The sequence below is a fragment of the Crocodylus porosus genome, unplaced genomic scaffold (assembly GCF_001723895.1).
Source record: "Crocodylus porosus isolate Cpor-Errol unplaced genomic scaffold, CroPor_comp1, whole genome shotgun sequence".
In the NCBI taxonomy this organism is placed as follows: Eukaryota; Metazoa; Chordata; order Crocodylia; family Crocodylidae; genus Crocodylus; species Crocodylus porosus.
Window position 1 is genome coordinate 32,073,281 of NW_017728950.1, and position 7,674 is coordinate 32,080,954.

At 48.1% G+C, this 7,674-nt stretch overlaps 1 protein-coding gene across 4 annotated transcripts in view; it reads right to left on the reverse strand.

Annotated features, from left to right (window-relative positions):
• Positions 1-5,617, reverse strand: part of KIAA1958 (KIAA1958 ortholog) — a 166,126-nt gene extending 160,509 nt beyond the window's left edge. For all 4 annotated transcript variants that reach the window (XM_019554910.1, XM_019554911.1, XM_019554909.1 and 1 more), the window contains exon 1: positions 5,475-5,617. The gene's annotated coding sequence lies outside the window, so the exon portion shown is untranslated. The remainder of the gene's footprint in view (positions 1-5,474) is intronic.
• Between the last annotated feature and the right edge of the window lie 2,057 nt (positions 5,618-7,674).

Consider the following 7,674-nt stretch of genomic DNA (forward strand, 5'->3'; position numbering starts at 1 on the left):
GAGACTGATGTTCTCCATCACAGAGAGAGAGATAGAGAGAGAGAGAGAGAGAGACACACACACACACACAAACACACACACACACACACACACACACACACACTACGTGATGTTCCGAGTCAGAGACAGACAGACAGACACACAATGATGTTCCCAGTCACAGAGAGAGGGACAGAGAAAGAGAGACACCACATACAGTGATGTTCCCATTAAGAGAGAAAGAGAGAGAGACACACACACACCCACACCCACACCACATGGTGATGTTCCCCATCACATCTCTCCCCTGCAAACTCATTTCTTTATCTTAGATGTAACTTGTAACATTAGTAAGTAAAAATATTTTAGGCCAAGTGAGATTTTTAAAAGGATACTCGCTTTTGAGTTTACATAGTAAGAACAAAAAAGAAGGGGATATTTCATATTGGAAAAGAGCACAGAATTACCATGAAAATGCCTAATCCTGTAAATTCCTCCTCATATAACTCCTGGTCATGCAAGAGTTTCCACGGGTCTAGAGTTTGGGGGTTCTTAGTTTCATCAGCATCAGTAGTGCCTCCTCACTGGAGTTAAGACTATTTGAGTAAAGTTTTATAGATTTGAACAGCAAAATGTTAGGTAATATTGCAAATAGCAAACTGAAGAAAAAGTAATGGATAAGCTAGATAATATGCAGGAACTGATCAGCAACACAAATAATGAATTGTTTGGATAATTGGCAGACTGGGAAATGAGGGACGATTTAACCTTGGGGGGGAAAAAAGAAAGACAAAAGAAAATGTAATGCAGATACAAAATTACTATTCCCTCGCACATGTGAAAACAGGCTTGAGAATTGAACATACAGTTTAAACAAAACCCAAGACACCGGGTTATTTGATTCACTGCAGACTTCTCGATACAGGAGCAATATATTATTTCATAATATCCACTTATAGTGAAACTTAATACATATTACTTAAGATAGAATGCAACAATTCTTACAACATAAACAACTTCTATTTTCCATATCCACTCGGTTTTTGCTAGTTTGAGTTTGGAAATGTGATATAAACAAGGCCTTTTATTTACTTCAAAACCCAGATTCAGTAAAACAAGAAAATTTACACTATAACTAGCCAACCAAGGGCCTCATTATGGAATCTGTGCAGTATATTTGTTACCTAGGAAACGAAATAGAGCACTGGTACACTGTAATTTCTGTCTTGCAATAGAATTCTCCGATCCTGCTGGTAAATAAAGTTCATAAATCAACAAATCAGTACCAAGGTCAAGTAATTTAAGATGAAGCAGTTATTCTCCATATGTCTTTTAAAACACTGACTCTCTCAAGTCACTTTGAGCAACCTTGCAGATATACTGAGGAATATTGAATTTAAGATATAGTTGTAGTTAAAATATTTTTCATGACCAAAGTGAACCACACAGGACTGAGCATTCATTCTTCTTTAAAATAACTTCATCTCCTTTCTTGCCAATCTTTACCTCGCACTATTTGATTTTGCAAAAAGCAACAAAACAGTAGCATTTGAAAGCAAAGCCTTAGCTAGTTACACCTGAATTACCAGATACACAATAATCCAAGGGAGGATTCATTTCCATGCATGTTTCTTTGAAGTGCTTTACAAACATTACTTAATCCAACTCACAGGGGTGATGTAAGGATAAGTATTTATTATCCTCATTTTAGAGACACAGGAATCAGAGTGACTTGCCCAACAGCATAAGGAAACCCAGCCTGGAATTAGAATTTGTTCCCAGTGCTGTACTCTAAGCATCATATTATGCCTAGAAGTTTAAAGAAATCTTTAAGCACCTAGATTTAAAATAGCTAATGTGGTTATATATATGGTTATGTGGGTGTATTAATAACAACATTAAAAACAAAACAAAAGGAACAACAAGTTACTACTGTAAGAAGTAAAGAATATTGTAACCATTAAGAGATTGCTTTACTGTAACTCTCCAATTTACCATTTAAAATTAAATACAATACTGCTCATTTTAAATGTCCATTAGACAAACTTCCAGACAAGGTTTAATGCACACTTAAAGGTATATTTGATAGTTGTCAAAAGTGAAATGTTAACATAATAAACAGAATCTTAGCACTTTGCAAAGAACATATCAACAAGACATTATCATATTGTGAATATAATAAAATTACCCAGTGTGTCTTTAATCTCCTACAAAATCTGATATAAAGAACTCCCTGGCATATGCAAAGTAGAAATTAACAATATTCAGAATTCACTACACTGAAGACAGAAAATTAAAAGTCAACTTACCAGTAACAACCAAATGAAAGAAAATGGTATAAAGGTGTTACTGTTTTCCACCAAGATTTTGATTACCCTACAGGAATCCAGCTATTTTCAAATGAATAGAAAGGTCAGTGTAACACTATTTAGATAGGAGCTGAGCTACTGACACTGCTACAGAAAACTGCACCACATCTCAGACTAGACTCACGCTGCACAAAACAGTCCGTTATCCACCTGAACACTTTCAGTTAATATTTAGTTTATACAATATCTCTTCGTTAATTCTTATCTCTAGAGCTTGCAGTGTCTAAAGTATGCAAATAATCAATTCAGTTTGTTAGTTTACCTTTTATAACACTTCAAAGAGCTGATAAACTTTAGCGCAATACTGAAAAACAGTGTTTTGCTTAAAGCCAAAGATGAGAAAGAAGAAGGGACCCAGGTTTTTAACTCAAGATGAGAGGCAGATTCAGGGTAAAGCCAGGAGGGAGAGTAAGACTTGTTTCATTTCAGACTTAAGAGCAGATTTTAAAAGGTAAGGAAAAGCAAGACCTAGATGTTTAAAACACATTCATTTTATATCTGAGGCAACTTCTTCAGCATATTTTTGATTCCTAACAACAAAATAAAAAGAAACCAACACTCTCAACCTCTTCCCAAAATCCCACAAGGAACATAGTAGGGATATAATTATATTTGCACATTCTTGAGCCCACTGACATGCGTTACAGACTTGACCCTCTTCCTATTCAAATAAATGACAAAACCCCACTAACCCTAATTTAGCAAAATCAAGTCCTAATTATCGATCATAAATCTAACTTTGGGGTATTACTAAAGTTAATAATAAATATAACCAAGAAAGCTAGTGAGATACAAAAGCCAACCAAGCAAACAAGAATAACCAAACTGTCTATGATCATCATACCTCTACCGTCTTCTGAATTTTTTTAACCTGTTTGTCTGCCGTCTTATGTCATGTTCGTTTTTGTTTTGTTTTTTAAAAAACTAGTCATTTTCCTGTTTAGTATTATTTAATATCCAGCTAAGTACAAGGAATATTTATAGCCACTGACACCATAAATGGAAGGTGAGGTCTATCATGAATAGCACATTCATTCTTTCTGCTGGAAAGATGTTTTGTTTTTGACTGTTGAAGCTATGTTATGGAAAGCTTGATATACTTTCCACTGCAGAACGTTTCTTTATTTTCCTTTACACTTAACTGTCTCTCCATGCTTGTTTTACAGCGTTCTGGCTTATCACTCCTGATTTGTCTTTCTGACCAGCCAAGTTCAGGATAGGCTATATTTTAAAGGCTTGCACTGTCTACTCATTACCAACAGTTTAATATTTCGCATTCCCTACAGGAAAGTCATTGCGACCATTTGCAAGGGGCCTTTCTAACATCTGTTATGCAAGACTTGGCTAAGATAAATAGATATCAATCTCTGATGCCCTAAATATTTTTGCTTCTAAATCAATCCGTGGAAAACCCCACTCATCAAGGCATTTAAACGTGACATCCAGGCAAGCAGACATGCAGCTATAAAGTGAGTGCCCGGTTGATCAGTCTGAAGACAAACAGCTAAATCCAGTTCAACCGCTAATAGCTTCGACATATGTTCAAGGTACCACAATTAGCATCGTGCTGTTTATCTCTAGTCCTCTAGAGAGAAGCTGTATTTTTTTGTCCTAATAAAAACATGTCTAGCCTTTTCCCTGACACACACATACAACCCTCTGCGTTTAGCTCTCAGGATAACAAGTCACTCACTTTCACCGAAATAAACCAGGCACAAGTGTGAGCGGGAGAGGAACGACAAGCTTCTTTGACTCCCCCCCCCCTCCGAAAAGCAATTGCAAAATAACTTTATTTTCAAAACGTGTGTGTCAAAAAACCACCCCGACAAGCTCCAAGCCATCCCTCAGCAAAACAACCGCCTCCCCAGCGCCTCTGGGATCTTAAATAAGCTCTAGCTCAACTCCTGGAGCCTCTTGCTCTGACTTCTGCCAGCAACCCTAGCCCTGGATGGGTACGAGACCAAACCCCGGCCCCTGTGCGCAGCCTCCCGGAAAGCCAGACAACTCCCCCTGCCTCTCCCCGCTAGGAACAACAAACGACGCGGCGGGGCAGCGCGGGGAGACACAGCAGCAAAAACAAGCACGGAAAAGTTGTGTGCTGCGTGCGTGCGTGTCCAGGGCACCTTCAGTCCCGCGGTCCCGCCGCTTGTGGAAGTGGACAGCTGGGACGGGAACGCTTTCTACCCCGCCCCCCTTTGGTCTGGGGCAGGGGCAGGGAGCGGCTTCTTCAGGCAAGAGGTGGGAGCAGGGGGCAGCGCGTCTCCCCATCGGCTCACGCCGGCACCGCCTCGGGGGGCGCCGCGCTCCGGCGGGCAGGCGGTGCACGCGCGGCCCCTTCCCAACACACGCACACGCCGCCCTTCGTGTTACACGCGCACGCACGCATGCCTCCCCAGTGCGCGCGCACACACACACACCTTTCCACCCAGCTGTAGCCTTCCCCCCAAAACACACACACCTCTCTGCCCAGCTCCCCCATATACACACACACGCACACCCCTCCACACACACCTCCACCACTCACACACACATGCCCCTACACACACCCCCCTCCATACAAACACCCCTCCACCACACACATAACCCTCCACACACACCCCCTCCCTTTCCACACACCTCTCCATACATACAGCCCTCCACACACACCTCCACCACACACACACCTGCCCCTGCACACACACGCCCCTCCACACAAACACACACACACCCCGGGGACTAGAGGACAGGACCAAAGAAAGGAGAGCTGCGCTCATGCATTAAGGCACTAGTGACCCGAGGAGCACACAGCCCGGGCTATAACAAGAGCAGCCCGGCTGGAGAGCACCTCTGCTTGTGGATGTCCTTAAACCAACACCACCGAGCCCCGAGCGCACGCACAAAGAGAGACACACTGTATACAACTCCGCGTACACACACACGCACACGCTATCCAATAACCAGCCTATCTCCCGGCCATCCACACACAAAGGGACGCGCAGTCTCCACGCAGCGCCCCCCCCCCCCTTTATTATTTCCTAGCTGCCCCAACACAAAGAGGGCTCCTGCACACACGAGCCGCACGGGTCCCCGCGCAGCCCCCTGCCCCGTGCACAAAGCGGGGCGCGCACAGCCTCCCCCGGTACTCACCGCCCTGCAGGTGTCTGTCCATAGGAATGTGGGGTGAGGGCAGGCTGTGCTCTATGTCCCTGTATTGGATGGGGGGATGGGCTGGCTAGTGGGGAGGGGGCTGTGTGCCTGTGGGGCGGGGGGAGGTGGCTCTGATCCCAATCCCTGGCTTCTCCCTCTGTCCTCCTCTTCCTCCACCCCCCACTTTGTGTGTGTGTGTGCGCGGCTCCCCCTCCTCCTCCTCCTCTGCGCGGTGATATTAAATGCTCAGGGAGAGAGAGACACTGAGACACAGAGAGAGCTCGTATCAGCTACCGGAAATCGCAGCCCTGGTCATAAATATACCACAGGAAGTGTGCAATGATACACACACACACCTACTGTTACACACGCAGCCAGCCCTGCCCCCTAGCATGGACACCCCCACCCCCCACTGCTAAGCCGGGAGGGTGGGGGCGCGTGTGTGCGTATTTAGACCTCTGCCGTGTAATATTCCTTGTGTGTGCTGCTCAGGAGAGGTTGTGGTACACGCAGGAACTGACGAGCCGGGCTGGAGAGGCGGCGTGCCCCGCGCCCACACGAGACGAGGCGCCCCGCTAGTCGCAGCGCCGAGGGCGGACACACGTCGGGCCCGTGCCCAGCCCGGGGGGGCGGGCACCGTGACACAGTGTGCGTGCCCCGCGCTATATAGTGTGAGTGCCCCGCGCTATACTGTCCGTGCCCCGTGCTATACTGTGCGTGTACCGTGCTATAATGTGCGTGCCCCGTGCAATAGTGTACGTGCCCCGCGCTATACTGTGCGTGCCCCGTGCTAGGGTGCGTGCCTCGTGCTGTGCGCCGTGCACACACTACCAGAAGTATACGGCACGCGCTCGTAGCCCGGGATGGCGCCAGCTGCTGGGACCATCGGGACTAAAGGGAGCGAGGGCCACCTCAGGGGCTGAAGCGCCCGAGATCTCGGCGCCAACAGCGGTCCCTCCGGAGCGGGCAGACCCCACAGCAGAGGGGTGCAGGGGCCGGACCCCGCGACGTTGTGCTCGTTGCGATGCCGGGCCTCTCCCTTGCAAGCACGCAGCGCCGGTGCTGGCGGCCAGCTGGGGACGGTCCCGCTTGGAGCAGGGCGGCGGGCTCGGCGACCTCTGGCAGCGCCTTCCCGCCCCGCCTGCGTCGCGCGTGTGGTAAACGGGCCCCCGCCAGCCCGCCCCTGGCAGGAGGCAAACAAGCCCCGGGCCAGGGGCGGGCTCTCTGCAGAGGAGGGGCGAAGTGGCAGGGGCTTGGACAGCACTGGGGGGGGTGGGGGGGTGCTTTACTGTACGCGGTACCCCCCTCCCCTCCCCTCTCTGGCGGCCCGTGGCGCTGCATATCTCACGGAGGAGGGAGAAAGATGGAGGCACTGGAGGCAGAGAGAGGGAGGGAGCGTGTTATTCAATGGCGAGGCAATAAACAGCACGCTGAAGGCTATGTCAAGCCACTGCCCGCGTTAGAACAGCGGAGGCTGAGGAGAAGCAGCAGAGCCGGCGCCGGGGGAGCTGCAGCCGTGCCTGGCTGTTCCTCCTCTTAAAATATGTCTGGCTATGTTACCTGCGGGGTTATTATTATTCCTGTTCTAGTGTATTTGGGGGCCCGGGGCGGGAGGGCGCAGGCGGGGATGAGGGGAAGGGCTGGGAGCCTGCCCTGTCCCCAGTGCACGCCGAGCAGGACAGGACGCGCCTTTCTGAGGCAGTGCTGCTGCTTGCTGGAGCGGCTGGAGATTGCAGCGGGGCTCCCTGCTTTCCAGCGGCCCCTGGCTCCTCCGGCCTGGCCGCCGGGGAAGCTGCGGGGCCGAGGGAATAACCTCCTCAGCAGAGGAGGGAAAACCTCGGGGGAGGCAGGGACTTGACCCTGCTACAGCTTTTTAAGACGTGTTAACCTGCAAGGGTTTCCGAAGGCTTGCTGTAGACAAGGTAACTGCAGGCTGGAAGCATTTGGTGGTCACAATCACCCCGAGCTGGAGAGTGATACAACTGAGAAGACATACCCAAAACTAGAGCTCTTAGTTCCAAAATGATACTTTTTACTAGACCAACTGGGAAATTGCAAGAAAATTGTCCTTTTCTGCAAGCTTTCCAGATCAAAGTCCCTTCGTCAGCCTCTGGGAAAAGTATAGATGGTACAAGATGGTAAAAAGTCCCCATAGGTAGGAAATAAACTTCACAGAGGGAGCATAAGATGCAAGGCTGCC